At 35.1% G+C, this 16,887-nt stretch overlaps 1 protein-coding gene across 1 annotated transcript in view; it reads left to right on the top strand.

The window, feature by feature from the left end:
• Positions 1-12,893: 12,893 nt before the first annotated feature.
• DPP10 (dipeptidyl peptidase like 10) overlaps positions 12,894-16,887 on the top strand; it is a 365,506-nt gene continuing 361,512 nt past the window's right edge. Inside the window, exon 1 of the mRNA XM_030916466.1 lies at positions 12,894-12,983. The gene's annotated coding sequence lies outside the window, so the exon portion shown is untranslated. The remainder of the gene's footprint in view (positions 12,984-16,887) is intronic.

The following is a 16,887-nucleotide window of genomic DNA, read 5'->3' as shown; positions in this document are numbered from 1 at the left end:
GCAATTATGTTCCGAACTATAGCATGTATTATATATTTCAGTTATGATATTTCCATTTATTTTTCTTTCTATAATGTCCATCGAGAGTGTTAAGCTTTTGAAATAGCTGATGATGAAATTTTAGTGACAGAGTATATTGCCTAATCTATAATTTTAAGGAATAAAGTCTGATCTAAACGTTGATATGTAAATGATTGCAACTGTGTTTTATAAGAGAACACATTAAAATTGTCAGTTTCCCTTGACATGTTTGCATTACACAAATTTTCCACAGTGAATATACATTACTTTAAAATCAGAAAATGTAAAAAATTATTGTCTTTGACCCATATGTCTTTTTCTTCTATCATCTTTTGTGTGCTGATATTAACCATGACTAGAGAAATATTTTCATAAGGGTGAGAAAACTTGTTTAAGTTTTACTGGCACTAGTAACCTATCCATCTGTCCATTCAACTGAAATACTAATGGGAAGACATTGAATCTTGAAAAGAAAGACACAGCTTTATCAAAGACGTTGGAGAGTAAACATGTTTGTCAATTGGACAATATCAGTAGTCAATGGAAATTAACTAAAGTTCCTAGACTGACCGTGAAAGATTTGAGCAAGATAATAAAATAGCTAAGTGGCGGATGGTTAGGCTATGCTGATAGATATTTAAATATAGGACTTCAGAGTTTTAAATGACAGTCAATGTTGCAGGATCGAAGCACAAATTAGATAAGTAGAGTTCATTTTGAGTTTCTAATTTACAAGTTTGATGAAGGATTATTTGATTTATGACTAAGTTAATGAAACATAACTCTGCAATTTGAGGTCATTTTACTAGTGGCATGGAAATTAAAATTAAAATCTTAAGAGAAAGCAGGGAGATGTTTGGAGTGGGGGGAGGATATCTTTTAAGTGAATAACTGTGAGGGGTCTAAGACTTCACCCTACTTGCAAATTAACAAGTTAACCTGCCAAAGTATGTGCGACGATATAAAAATGAGGCATTTGGGTCAGAGACAAAAAGAGTTTATTATTCACAGCAACAGTCAAATCATTACAGGCCAATGAGGTGTTATAGTGAAGTGTATTACTGGAGTGGAACCCCAAAATACAAAAATTGTCATCTTGCATAGGATTGCTGGTGACCTCCCTTTCTCCTAAAGCACAATGAAAGACTAAAATCAGCTCGGTTTAATCTTTTCAGAATGGGGAAAAACATGGTGACAATATAGTAGCTGACACAAACTAAATAGAGGGAGATGGAAGTAATTGAAATATTTGCCTAGCCTCTTTTATCCTCCATATTTTGCAGTTTAGATGTTACTTTTAAATAAGCTCTATTTTCTGCATATATCACTGCAGTGTAGACTTCTAGACCTTTGGGATCATATAAACACACCAATCTTTATATTTACTTTATATGAGCTGCTCAAGTGAAAGAGAAACATGAATCTGCTTACATCTTTCCTTTGCCTGATGATTTAAATAGACTGGACCATTCAACAAGATTGTTGAGTGTATGAGTATGAAGTCAAGAAACTTTTGCTAAGAGTTTTAACTGAAGAAAGTTCAGAATCAGTTAAAGCTGGTGGTTATGCTACTATTATGCAAAAAACCCTTCTGGTGGGAAAAGATATTTAAAATTCTAGAGAGAGACTTTATTTTCCTCTTATGCGATCTTTTTGCAAATAATCCAAAGAATGAAATGATCGTGTGAAAATTGCTGCTATTCACATTTTAGCTACAAATCAGAAAAACATCATTTAGTTGAGTGGCTATCAACTGCTCCATTATCTAGCCTGAAAAAGGCTCTTTATCACAGGAAGTAGCATTCATAGGATTGGCACTTCCACATGTATTAATAATGGTTACGTACAATTATGATGACTTTTAAATAAAAATGACGTTTATTCTGGTTACTTTTTAGGTAAATGCTTTTATTTTGGATATCTAACTTTATCTTATTTACCAGGGATTTGATGCATGTTTTTAAAAATATGCATTTCTCATGCCATGTTGTAAAGCAAACAAAAAACAACAACAACAACAACAACAAAAACATACCTTTTAGAGTATATAGCTCTTTAGGAAATCCAGAAGAACTGTCTTTTAGTTACATTGCAATGATCAGTGATTAACATTTATAAATATAGTAAGTAAAAAATATGTTCTATGAATGAGGCAAACAATTAATAGGTTAACATAGATTCCAGCAAACTTTTTATTTAAAGAACCAGAGGGTAAATATTTTAGGCTTTGTGGGCCATATTTTCTCTGTTGCAACTACTCAACTATGCCGTTGTAGGGCATAAGCAACCATCAACAATAAATAGATGTAGCTGTGTTCTTTACAGAAACAGGCCTTGAAAAGCCAGACTGACCCAATGCTATAGTTTATGGACCCCTGATCTAGTATACTGTAAACCAAAAATAAAACCCTAAGTCCCCCAACAGACCAAACAGACTCCCTCTTGACCAAGGGGACCCCAGAGAAACCTGAAATCCTGAATTCCTGGCCATGATGGGAAGGGATGTTGAACACTTTTCATTATATCTCCTTCCTTTTGGAATTTAAGGACAACTGACCAGCATTCAGGTTAAAATAGAGATCATAAGACTAACAAAACAGTCCCTTTGTGGCTAAATAAAAACAAGACGAAAGGTCATGCAAGGCAAAGGGTAAGTCACATCCTACAATCCACAAAATTTTGTAAAACTGGTGCTTTTTTTTTTTTTTTTTTTAATTAACCTGGTACAATTTGGCTTAATTTCTAACCTAATTCTGGCATAGTGTCACAGGATAGATAGCAAACCCTGAAGAAACAAAAATATTTTACCCCCAAATATATTTTTTGATATATTTTGAAATGGCCCCACAAAGCCACCTTTTGTAGGGAAAATTTGGATCTGCAGACAATCTCCATTATTGCAGCCAGACCTTCCCTTCCCAAGCCTTTCCCAGATCTAGGGGAGATTAACTGATAATCTGACAACTTTAATGTCTGAAAAGAGACATTTACCATCTATTATTCTCTCTGAAGACTGCTAGCTGTGAGACTTCATCTGCGTAACAAAGCCTTGACCTTCACAACCCCCTTTAATCTTGATTCAAGCATTTGTTTCTTCTGATTCAAATATTTAGAGGAAGTTTAACTCTTGCAACCAATTACCAATCAGAAAATCTTTGACTCCACTGATGACATGTAAACCTTCCCCACTTCAAGATATCCCACCTCTTTAGGCTGACTCCATGTAAACCTTCCCTGTATTTATTTATGGTTTTATTAGCCTGTTCTCATGGTGCTATGAAGAAGTACCTGAGATTGGGTAATTTATAAAGCAAAGGGGTTTAATTGACTCACAGTTCTGCATGGCTAAGGAGGCCTCAGGAAACTTACAATCGTGGCAGAAGGTACTTCTTCAAAGGGCAGCAGGAGAGAGAATGAGTGCCAGCAGGAGTAATACCAGATGTTTGTAAAACCATCAGACCTTGTGAGAACTCACTCGTTATCAGGAGAACAGCTTGGGGAAACCATCCCCATGATTCAGTTACCTCCTACCGGGTCCCTCCCATGACACATGGGGATTATGGAGAATACAATTCAAGATGAGATTTGGGTGGGGACACAGCTTAACCATATTAATGGTTTTACCTACAATTCCTATCTCCCTACAATGAATAAAACCAAACTGTAACCCAACTCCCTTGAGCATATTTCTCAGTACTTCTTGAGAATGTTCCCTGGGCCATGGTCACTCATATTGGCTCAGAATAAACCTCTTTAAAATGTTTCACAAAATTTATTTCTTCTGTTAACAATGCTGTTTAAATTTATATATATGTAAGTGTATTACAAATTATTTAAATGTAATGCTGTAATATTATGAAAGTAGGTTATGAAAGTTGAGATTTGCAAAATAGTATTAAAAAAATATTCTGACACTTACTAAAACGCTAAGGAAGACCTTATTCAAAGCGAATGCAATAGGGCTGGGCGTAGTGGCTCACGCCCGTATTCCCAGCAGTTTGAGAGGCCAAGATGGTGGATCATTTGAGGTCAGGAGTTTGAGACCAGCCTGGCCAACATGGTGAAACCCCATCTCTGCTAGAAAGACAAAAACTAGCTATGTGTGGTGACTTACACCTGTAGTCTCAGCTATTCCAGAGGCTGAGGCAGCAGGATCACTTGAACCTGGGAGGTGGTGGTTGCAGTGAGCTGAGATCTCACCACTGCACTCCAGCCTACAGCCTGGGCAACAGAGTGAAACTCTGTTTCAAGAAAAAAAAAGAAAAGAAAAAAACAGAAAAACCCATACCAAACCCAACAAAAGAACTATTGCAATGTAGGAAAAAGACTTAACTGCAACCACAGGAGACACTGCTGGAGGTACTTAGAGCCAATGAGCAGAATAAAGCAGTCAATACATGGAAAAGTACAAACAGGAGGTTTCCAGGGCAGGGGTAGTCTTGCTAAACTGGTATATGAGTTAAAGAAAGAGGAAAGAAATGCGAAACACAGCTGACAGTTAAAGAGGTTTTCTTTAGTTAAAACCTGAGAGTTGCTCCTGGCCGATTGGTCAGGAGCCCTTTCTCTTACAGACTATGAGTACATATTGGTTTTAGGGTGAGGGGGCTTATTAGAAGCTTGGAATGTTTATGTGTGTGGATAATTTGATGGTAGGAATGTCTCTGGGAGGAGAGGAGGTTATCTTAGGGCAGATATCTTTCCAGCACAGAGAGGGGTTATCTCGGGGCTGGCATCTTCCCAGCAAGAGGGGGTTATCTAGGGGCTAGCATGTCTGTGGTTGGGGAGGAGTTTGGAATGTTTCTGGTTGGAAATGTTATTTGTGGTTTATGGTCATGCTGACCTTAGCCATTAGGCTGATGCCCTTTGGATTTAGGTAGCTTTTATTAAGTTGAACTTTAGAATGAAGGACATGTCCAGGATGGCAGTGCTCCTGCTCTGTCAACTGGATTAACACAATTTTTGCTAAAGGCAAGCCATAGACTTAAATTTCAAGGGTGGGGGTAGAGGAATTTGATCAAGGGTCAAGGGCAGGAGGATTCTCACTAAACTGACCCAGCAAGATTCTTGTTAAAGGCCGGCCAAGGTCAAGGGCTGGTTGTGAAGTGGACGGAGGAGGTTGAACAAATTTTAGTCAAGGCAGATATCTTCGTCAGGAGTGCTAAATGTATTTCTAAATAACGTCACAACAGCAATAAATAAGTAAATAAGTACATATATATATATTTGATAAATGTAGTCAAAAACTTAGAGGAAACAAAAATATTTGCTGTGATCATTCCACTGGATGGGGCTATAGTAAATACTGTAAAAACTACAAACGACTGAATAGTGGCTTGCAAAAATTCCGCCGAAATAACCTATTAAAGATAAAGCATGGCTGACTTAATTGTTTAGTTTGGTAAAAAAGATCACTGTTGTCACAGAAAGTGAGCAGCATATGGAAAAAGAAAAGCAAAGAAGAGATGCTTATAAAGTTTTGTGGGTATGTAGTTTGACAGGTGTTTCAATACGTGGTCTTGATTAGAGTTGGGCATAATTTGTGATTAAGAGTTTAGGATAGGTGAATGGAGGGATGTGAGTGCTTTGGAGAAGCTCTTAAATAGGAAACAGTCATTTGTTTGTGCTGCATGTTGTTCTGAGAAAGATATATTTAGTGAGCCTTAGATGGTAACAGTCTATTTTTCAAGTAAATGGATTTTTGGAAAGTTCTTGGAAAAAGATGGTTATTTGCAACTTCAGCTTCCTGGCAAGAATTTCCTGAAATATTAAAGTTGTATCAATGCAGACAGTTGAATAGCAAATTGTGTTAATGTAAACAGTAAGATGTGTTGACGTAGATGGTTTCAATACTCAAAGGAACAAGAAATAGGTCCCTTCTTGAGTTTATAAAGTAATTGAAAACCCAAAACAAACACATCAAAATGGAATTTTAAAAACTCAGTAAAAAAGATCGAAAGGAATTATATGATTAAATATTAAATGGCTTAGGAGTTCAGAAGAGAGAGATATTAGGTGAATACTTTAAAGGTGTTGGGAATTTAACAATGCTTTGAAAAAAATTAAAAGTTTGGACAAGATCTGGTGTATTTATTGTGGGCATTGTAAGAAAATCTGAGTGGGAGTGAAGTTTTACATATGCGGAGAACTGTAAGCAACAGTTCATCTAGACTATTTTATAGGCTATTGATAGATAATAAATATATAAATGTATGTTAAATTTTATATTTTATGATTAGGAAGGCCACAGGTCTTTGTAGAGTGTTTGAGGTAATGGGAAGTATTGTGTCTAATTGATTGGGCTATGTAATGGTAATACCTAGAGGCATAGAAAACTCTTACAAAACTAACAATAGTCTGGGTGAGTGGTCATAAAGAACAATATTAATATAGGAGATAAAGATACTGGAAAGGTGTAACCAACAGGATGGTATGTATGTACATGGAATTTGGAGGGCCAGTAGAGCCAAAACTATAAAAAGTTTAATTTCAGTACTGAGTCTAATTTTAGTACTGAGTCTTATATGTCTACAAGATATGTGATCTAGTATAGAATTGGAAATATAGAGCTGGCATATGGGAAAGATCAGGACTTCAGTTGAATGTTTAAGAATCAGTATAGGAAGGTGTGAGTAGTAAAATAGTCACTAAAGAGCTGTTGGAAAAAAAAAAGGGCCTACAGCTGAGTTTGGAAGGATGCCTTTGTTTAGATAGCAATTGAAAGGAAAATTTGAAGAACAAATACCAGGGCAAGGTAGTGGTTCAAAGTCAAGAGAAGAGGATTGCAAAATCCTACTGTTCATCATCATTGTTACACACTATGAAGTTGAGTTAGGTGGAGATACACACTATGAGATTAAGCATGGGGGAAGAGCATATTGGACTTGGTTATTGCAGGTCAGTGATGATGTTGGAAGTCTGAAATTTCAGGAGAGCAAGAACTGCAGCTGCACTGCAGAAGATATAGAGAATAGCAGAATAGCATGTATGGCTGTTAAGGAGAATATGGCTGTTACGGAAACCCCTCAGGCAAAAGGTTTATTGAGGCCTAGTGTGAAAGGGAAAAAACTAGGAACAGAGAAAAACACCAGACTTAATGTACTTTTTTTCTTTTCTTTTCTTTTTCTTTTTTTTTTTTTTTTTTTTTTTTTTTTTTTTTTTTTTTTTTTTTTTGAGGCAGAGTCTCGCTCTGTCGCCCAGGCTGGAGTGCAGTGGCCGGATCTCAGCTCACTGCAAGCTCCGCCTCCCGGGTTTACGCCATTCTCTTGCCTCAGCCTCCCGAGTAGCTGGGACTACAGGCGCCCGCCACTTCGCCCGGCTAGTTTTTGTATTTTTAGTAGAGACGGGGTTTCACCGTGTTAGCCAGGATGGTCTCGATCTCTTTTTTTTTTTTTTTTTTTTTTTTTTTTTTTGAGACAGAGTCTCACTCTGTTGCCAGACTGAGGTACAGTGGTGCAATCTCAGCTCACTGCAAGCTCTGCCTCCCGGGTTCAAGCGATTCTCGTGCCTCAGCCTCCTGAGTAGCTGAGATTACAGCTGCATTCCACCACGGCTAATTTTTGTATTTTTAGTAGAGACGGGGTTTCACCATGTTGACCAGGCTTGTCTCGTTCTGTTGACCTTGTGATCCATCTCCCTCGACCTCCCAAATGCTGGGATTACAGGCATGAGCCATCATGCCTAGCCATACTTTTTTTTTTTTTTTTTTTTTTTTTTTTAAGCAGAAATCGAAGATATTTAAGAGCTTAGAACGCATTGACTTGTTTATACAACAGAGTTTCTCTTTGCGAAGGAGAAAGTTCATCTCTTCCCAAAAGTCTTGGGAAACAAAGAGTGTACATGGAATGAGATCTCAAAGTAGAAATAAAGGATATTGAAGCCGTTTCTAATGGCCTCAGTTTTCTCAGCTAAATATATGGATCCTGGGACTCTTCAAAATGTGAGGAAAGTTTAACACTGTTGTGAGCAGTGTTGTAGGAGAGTTGAATGAGGAGCCTACTGTGTTTTAATCATGAATAGCTAAATATTCTAGATTTACCATTAATACAGTTAATTAAAGAATCAAATCTTAACTTATTAGTTAACAAACCCTTCCTAGATTTATCTGAGCATTTCCTGTGATAGTCATTTCATTTTTTTCCACGTTTTATTTTTAATTGCACAGCTTTTTTATTCAGTATAGTTTCTTTTAAAACATGGACTGCTACAGAATTTTAATTGTGGATATATCAAAATAGTTTTACATGACAATTATGTTTGGATTAAAATTTCTCAGAGAACTGATTTGCCAAGGTTTTTTCTACTTTTTGAAAACTCTTTCCCTGTGTAGAGATAGATGATATGTTTATTGATTGATTTAATTTTGAAACACTGAAAGTAGGTTATCACATCAAAATTAAATACATACTTACATTAGCCGTTAGCAAGACCAACTACCAATATGGGGATTTTATACTGATACACATGGAAGATGAATTTTGTCAGTTTTCAACTTCTCAGAAGACTCACAGCTTAACCTGTTAAGCAAAGCTGAGTTTATTACCTATCATAGTCAGAAAACACAACATTTTAAATGAGTCGGAATGTCCAGAAGGAGAAGTTTAGGGGGAGATATGAATAGGGTTGGAAATCTGGGTTTGAGTAAGTAAGACTGAGCTTTCAGTGCTCTGGTTTGGTTAGGCGCACTTCAAGATGTAATAGTTTAGGATTGGTAGACACAGAAAGGCAGGAATCTTGAAGTGAGTTGTTTGATAATTGAGCAATTTACCCAGTTTTAGGAGTTTAATGTTTCTAGAAACTAATTTTCAGCCATTTTCTGAAAAAAAAAGTTTTTTGTTCTGATTTACACCGTTAAGTTCATGAACAATAACTTCCCACAACAAATAGTAAAATAATGTGAATGTAGGCTGCCTTTGTTCTTGGTCCTGATAGATAAGGTGGATGCAGAAGTCTTAGTTCTTAATTTCAATACCACATTGAGAACTAAATTAGCAATGACAAATGCTATATTATCTGCTTTGCGTGGAAGGGGTATAAAATATAACATTCCATTTACCTGACAAATTTTAAATTAGGACACTATGTTTTTCTTTTTATATGCCAAATTATACGTTCTTGGATCTCAGGGTACATAGGCCAGATAGTGATTCTATTCTGCCATACATTTTCATTAAAAAAAAAAAAAAAAAAAAAAAAACTTGAGTTGAATGGTGTTCAGAATAATTGGCTCTTAACTGTCAAAGAGCTAAAAAGGAGAAAATATTATTTAATCAAAGTACCTTGTAGATATGCATAATGTCATGTTTTAAGAATACTTCAAGTACACCTACCTTAATCTTCCCATGTTAATGCACTTAAGTCATTGATCTGATTCACTCATATTTTATCACTTAATGTTAAACAAAATATATAGTACAACGTTTAGAAATGTAGTTCCAGAATGAAGGATCACTATTAATCTAGTAGATAACTATTAATCTTAGTAACAGGAGTTTCAAAGCTGGGGGTTTCACTAGTGATTATAAATCAAACTGTAAAGTAGAATAAATATGAAATACAGAAGACCAGATTATAAAGAACAAAAAAAAATCCCAAGAAAATGAATAAGGGCAGATATTAGTTGCTTTTAAAATAATTCATGCAAAAATCCTTATTAGTTATTAAGCTAGAGAATTGCATGTGAATTTTAAAAGTTTTCTATTAATGCAGCATTGCAGGTGTAACAGTAAAATTTGCAGGAATGTAGATCTGAAGGTATTTACAAATCTTAATTCTCTGTAGGTTTTTCTCAAGGCCAAACAATTATCCAAGAAAATCGACTTTAAATAAATTGATATTAAGTGTAGTCTTTATCTTTTCAAACAAGCTTCACTTCCTTCTACTTTCATTCTAAGGGAAATAATGATTAATTTTATTTTGACCACCCCTAATAACAAACTATCACTCATTTAAGATTTTCTTTCACTATGAGGAACTGTGGGGTCACATGTTTCTTCTTCTCTTCTCTTGACCAGGAATCACCATTCATACTAAAAATGCTCTATGACTTTTCTTTCTCTCTGATGCCACAGACCTCATCTCAATTTAAAATTCTGCAATGTGCTTGTGTAATCACCCAATGATTTCTTCCTGCCCACTGCAAAAGCCAGTTCACTGAGACCTTGGTATTGCAGTAAAGAAGAGTTTCAGTAACATGAGATTCGCCACGTGGGAGAACTGGAGTTATTACTCAATTAGTTTCCCTGAAGTCTTGGAGGTCAGGGTTTTTCAAGGAAAGTTTGGTGGGCATGGGACTAGGGAATGGATGCTGCTGATCGGTTGAGGGAGATGCAATTATAAAAGTGGGGAAAACTGTGCACGGAGTCTGTCTCTGGATGGGAGGTCGCAGGACTGTTGAGTCATGAGTCCAGGTGAGGCCAGTCTGAAAATCATCTCAAAAGACCAACCTGAGGTTCTGCAACCTTAATATTATCTATATTATCTATATATAAGGGAGTCACAAATCTTATAAACTCTGGCCACATAACTTTTGAGCAGTAAGGGATTATAGAAACTACAGCTACATTTTAGCAGAATTCAGGCCTCTTTCATAATTTCAGTTTTGTTTCCTTTCATTAGCATTACAAGGGTGGTTTCAGTCCCTGAACAAGGAGGGGATGAGGTTTAGGGAGTGACTATTATGATTCTTGTTTCAAGGTTAAACTATAATTTCACCCATGGTTAGCTTGGTCAATGTCCAAGAATGAGTGAAGACAGCCAGCCTATGAGCCTAAAAGCAAGACGGAGCCAGCCATGTTAGATATCTTTCATTAACACAATCTTTACAAAGATGTTTTTGCCTGCCTCTTGGGAGAAAAACTATTTGTCGAGTGTTTTGTTTTGTTTTGCTGTATTTATCTCCATGATGCAATGGAAAATGGAAATTTTTCTCTTAATTTATTGAGAAAATATTGTGAGGATGATTTTGTTAGGGCATGCTATGTGGCTTCTGCTAATCCACGATGATATGTTCATCACAATCAAGAAGTGGGCCAGAGATGAGAATATTTTAAAAAATTCAAAGAGGGAATAGATGTTAGAACTCAAAGTTGAGGTTGGACTATTGATTTGAGCAAGCATTAATTGTGAGCAGGAGGACAGGAAATCAAATCAACGGGCAAGACCAAATGAGCATTACAGATGATTGGTGTTGCTGTTGAGACATGATCATAAATATGGATGGGAAGGAAAGGGAAGACAGGAAATAATAGAAATCGAAATAAATATTTATAGTTTATGTAAATCTGTTATTTGTTCTGCATCAATAGAAAGGAAAACAGGTAAAGTTAATGATTAAAAAAAAGAACTCAACTCCTTTTTAATTGATAACAGAAGTTCAGAAGGTGATACAAGGCCTTAATTTAAAGATCATATAGAACTATCAGTCCATACAGCCAGCCTCAGGGAGTAACTGGGAAATTCCTTCTTTATCTCCTTACTTTCCTCCTTGCTAAAAAGGCCATTTGTCTTTCCCTGTTTCCCAGTCCACAGTTCCAACATGTCACTGTTCCCATGTGATTAAGGTTAAGAAGAACTACCGGCCCTCTGTGTTATTCTTGGCTCTAATAGGAGAGTCATATTGGGCCATGTCTTTTGAATTAGACACTGAAGAAAACAAACTTCAGTTTTGCTAGTTTTGCTTGCTTCTTGTCATGTAAATTGTAGATGTAACTATTAATAATATTTAAATAATGAGAGAAGGATTCAGAAAATCTCGTTCTGCCAAAATGTCAGACAGTCTTTTGTGTGTTTTTGCTGATAATCTTTGTAACTCATCATTTAGTACTTGTTTTATAAGTTTGCAAGTGAAGACATTCAGTTTCTGAGATATTGTAACTTATACACATTCATTTACTTTAAGTAGTGAATCTAATCTTCATTAATATCACCTTTCTTCCAAGAATGAGCAGGAGATTAGGGATGTGTATGCAACACCATGGAAAAGGCTAGAATTGGGTAAAACTGGGTACAAAGATTATCATTTAAAAAGAGAACATATTCAAAAATACTTTAATGTGGCTATCTTCTTTTACCTAATTATATATATATGTGTAATTATGTATAATTACATATATGTATTTATCTCCAGAGTATCCTTATATCCTGTCAGTTTTCCCTCAAGTTAGTAATTTCAGACAGAGATATTGTTAAGATGTTTTAATTTTCTAACAAACATGGCTAAACTTACCTCAAAAATATGTAAAAGCACTTATCTGAAAGAAATGCAATTATTTAAAATGAAGACATAATTCTTCTAGAATTGAAAAAGTTGATTCATTGATATAGTGGTAGCCTCAGAGATTTTGAGCTGCAATTGTGAAAGCCAGATAAAATACCACAGAACAAATTCACAACCCAAAAGAGAATTCAAGAGTCTGAATAGGAATTCAGTGGTGATAGAAGAACCAGATCCATAAATAGTTCTGCATGAGAATGATTCAATCTGAGGAGATTTAGAACTGTATAGAGTTACAGTCAACTGGCAGCACTTTTAAGTTAACATACTGGATCATCATCAGTAATGGCCCATTTTTTTTCTCACTGTAGAATGTGCAGCAAATTGCCCATATTTTAATTAATTTTCATTTGTTAAGCTATGAACCTGAGTGAACCTCATACTAACCCCTTGTTCATTGTACAATAGACCACGTGTTAGGCGGGCTTCCTGATCTTTCAAAAGAATGAATGCCAAGTACAGAAATCTGCTTGTGTTATTGAAGGCTAAAAATGATTATTCTAATGTGTCTGTTTATTTTGCACGTTTTCTCCCCTACAGTTACTATATTACCTAGTCAATGTATTTGTCAATTATGAATGTCTTTGTTGTTGCAGATACAGATGTGGTGTATAAAAGCGAGAATGGACATGTCATTAAACTGAATATAGAAACAAATGCTACCACATTATTATTGGAAAACACAACTTTTGTAAGTAATGAATAATTAATTACTTTATGTGTTTCAGTACTGTTTAGAAAGCTCTCTAGATGTACATAACTCTCTGTTCTTCAGCTCCAGCATTTGTAAAGCATTTCAGGTGAAAAGTTGGGGCTGGAATAGCATGAGAATCAGTAAATCTACTGATAAAAAATATCCCGTGACTATCTGCTTCATTTTCTCCCCATTTACTTTTGTTAGTAATTGGAGAAATATTTCCATGAATAGTAATTGCTTAGAAAGAATAATTTTCCCAGTGTTTTATACATAACATTAGTCATACAAATGCCAAGGTGAAGAAATGGCTAGTCTAGCGTTATTTGTCATTAACTTTCCTTTCTTCTTTACTTTTCATTCTTTCTGACTTCTTTCTAGTTCTGTTGTTTTCTGGATCAGATGGAAAGGCTTTCCAAAGGTGGTCTTCAGCTGAGGTTGATGTGTTTTACTTTTAGAATTTAGGATTCTCTCAGTACCATTTCACTTATTTTCTATCACTGTTTCGCCAACATAGTTTAAATTACTATGTGTATCTATATTGGTCTTAATACACACTTTGTCTTTCTGAAAAATCTAGTACCCTAAGGTTAGGAGACTTAGCTATAATTACCTGTTTAGTACGTGATAATGAATTACTATTGCAAATGTTTAAAATCTAGTTACTGAACACCAATGAAAAATAGTACACAGTTATTTACTTACTATTTTATTGTAATTAAAGTTTCAAAAGACTGCCAATTAAATGAATTCATAAAATACAGACAAAATATATTACAAGCTCTCAGAAAACCTCCACAAAATAAAAAGATAAGCAAAATGGTTGGCTACTTTTAAAAATGTATTCATACTTGTACACTTAAAATAAACATTTAATCTTCATTTTTATTATGGAATGGCCCTATGGAAGAAATGGACTAAGAACGTTCTGTTTAGTATTTTTACATATTAAAGAGAAAAGGTCATTACAATCATTAAGTGATTATATATCATTGGGCTAAATTTAACCAGCCAACTAATGTACATTAATAATGAGGTCATCAGTCAGAAGAAAAATGACATTTTTGTTTTTAAACTAATTTACAGGGAATCAAAGAATAGCTACTTGGTGTGCAACTCTTTATGGTACTCATGGGATGTCAAGGATATGTACAGCAGATTGCCTACTGTCTAAGAATGTGGATTTCCTTTGGGAGATAATACTAACCCTTATGGAGAATTTTAATAAACAGTATAGAGCAGTATTTACTATTTCTTCAGTGGATGGTCCTCAGGGATACTAGAAAAAAGCCTAGAGAATCATTGAGAAATACTGTCAATAGTGGAAAATTAGCCATTAGTAAGAAGATAGGAAAGGAGACAGAATTCCAGAATCGATAATGATGAGAAGGTATGATAATAATATACAGATTAAAGTCAGAATGAATGGATTTTTAATAAAATTAGTTTGGGGAACAAAAATGGAATGCATTTTAATTTGTGCTTTTTTTTTTTTTTTTTCATAAAGTAACATAATGTTATGGAGATTCTAGGCCCTCAGTAGCCAAGCATTCAGGTTAGATATACTCAGTGTATGAATTATTCTATTATGTGACTGTGCCTTATTAAATACTCATTCATGCAAGTCAATGAGGTTTTCCCCCATCACTACTTATATTTTTACTTTCCATTATTTATTCATTACTTTTTTATTTTCCATGATACATCAAAAAAGAAACCAAAACAAACAAAAGTTTTAGATTTTTATTCCATTATCTCAATTCTTTTGTTGGTGCTACACACCATCACCATCTCATATCATCGTGGTTTTCTCCATGTGCTAATTAATGCTGTTTTATCTTTGTGCTTTTGTGTTATATTTTAAATCCTTTTGAGGTCTCTTTCTATTCTCCTCTATGTTGGCCATGACTCTTAATTACCACAGGGTCATATTTAGTAAATATTCTAATTTACTTATCTTCTAAGATTCATAGGCTCCCTAAGGACGTTTATGTCACAGCACAGATAATTAAGCAATTTATAAGTCCTAGAGGTATCTAAATTCAATGTGGGGGGAGGGGTTAGGGGAGTGGAAGGCGGCATCAGTTTGCAAACAGTTACCCCAAACTGAGAACAAAAATAGGAATTGCCATAATTCCAGATGATTTCAAAGGATCTTGTTTAATCATTTTCTCCTAACTTCAAGATGGCATTATTTAATACACGTATGTTTTTAAGACTAACATTAGGCAAAAACCTGGATTTAAATTCTCTTCCAGGAAACTCTGCTGAAAAATATATTTTATTGAAACAAGTATTGCTGATTTTTTCTGTGAGCAATTATCAATATTTTAATTATAATAATAATTAATTGGATCAGATCAGTATAAACAGCTTTGAAATGAAAGCATGACAAGTCGTTTGAGAAAATAAATATACTATTGATAAAAATATCCTAAGAGAATGACCTGTTCTATAGTAAGACATGTTGTGCTAAAATATGACTACAAATATATTTTAAAAATTAAGCACATTTAACATCATATTATCACTTTTTAGCTTAAACACATTTTAAATATGATTACTGTGTACTTTTGGTTAGCAGACTCTATGATTAAAATAAATATTGGGCATGGTTGCCAAAATAAAAAATACGTTTTTAAAAATGAAATAATTGTGTTAAGGCATTCTTTTGGATTGAAGGTAGGTAGATTTCTAATGAAAGGAGGAAATTAAGGGGCATATAACTTTTGAATTAGAGGATGGGAAGTAAGTGATTTAGCCTCAAAACTGTTCTTTATAATTTCTAAGTGTTTGGAAATGTTATCTCTTAAAGCCAGAACTATTTCAAACAAAAGCTCATCCACAATGACAAAATGAGGAAAATGTTTCCTAACTATTAGCTGTACTGTTTCCACTGTCACTTACTCCTTATATGAAGATTAATTCAAGATGGATTAGAGACTTAAATGTTAGACCTAATACCATAAAAAACCCTAGAAGAAAACCTAGGTAATACCATTCAGGACATAGGCATGGGCAAGGACTTCATGTCTGAAACACCAAAAGCAACGGCAGCAAAAGCCAAAATTGACAAATGGGATCTCATTAAACTAAAGAGCTTCTGCACAGCAAAAGAAACTACCATCAGAGTGAACAGGCAACCTACAGAATGGGAGAAAATTTTTGCAATCTACTCATCAGACAAAGGGCTAATATCCAGAATCTACAAAGAACTCAAACAAATTTACAAGAAAAGATCAGACAACCCCATCCAAAAGTGGGCAAAGGATATGAACAGACATTTCTCAAAAGAAGACATTCATACAGCCAACAGACACATGAAAAAATGCTCATCACCACAGGCCATCAGAGAAATGCAAATCAAAACCACAATGAGATACCATCTCACACCAGTTAGAATGGCAATCATTCAAAAGGCAGGAAACAACAGGTGCTGGAGAGGATGTGGAGAAATAGGAACACTTTTACACTGTTGGTGGGATTGTAAACTAGTTCAACCATTATGGAAAACAGTATGGCAATTCCTCAAGGATCTAGAACTAGATGTACCATATGACCCAGCCATCCCACTACTGGGTATATACCCAAAGGATTATAAATCATGCTGCTATAAAGACACATGCACACGTATGTTTATTGCAGCACTATTCACAATAGCAAAGACTTGGAATCAACCCAAATGTCCATCTGTGACAGACTGGATTAAGAAAATATGACACATATACACCATGGAGTACTATGCAGCCATAAAAAAGGATGAGTTTGCATCCTTTGTAGGGACATGGATGCAGCTGGAAACCATCATTCTCAGCAAACTATCGCAAGAACAGAAAACCAAACATCGCATGTTCTCACTCATAGGTGGGAACTGAACAATGAGATCACTTGGACTCGGGAA

This window comes from Rhinopithecus roxellana, chromosome 14, assembly GCF_007565055.1.
Source record: "Rhinopithecus roxellana isolate Shanxi Qingling chromosome 14, ASM756505v1, whole genome shotgun sequence".
In the NCBI taxonomy this organism is placed as follows: domain Eukaryota; kingdom Metazoa; phylum Chordata; class Mammalia; order Primates; family Cercopithecidae; genus Rhinopithecus; species Rhinopithecus roxellana.
Note: the sequence above shows the minus strand (reverse complement) of the source record. Positions and strands in the feature narration are given on the sequence as shown.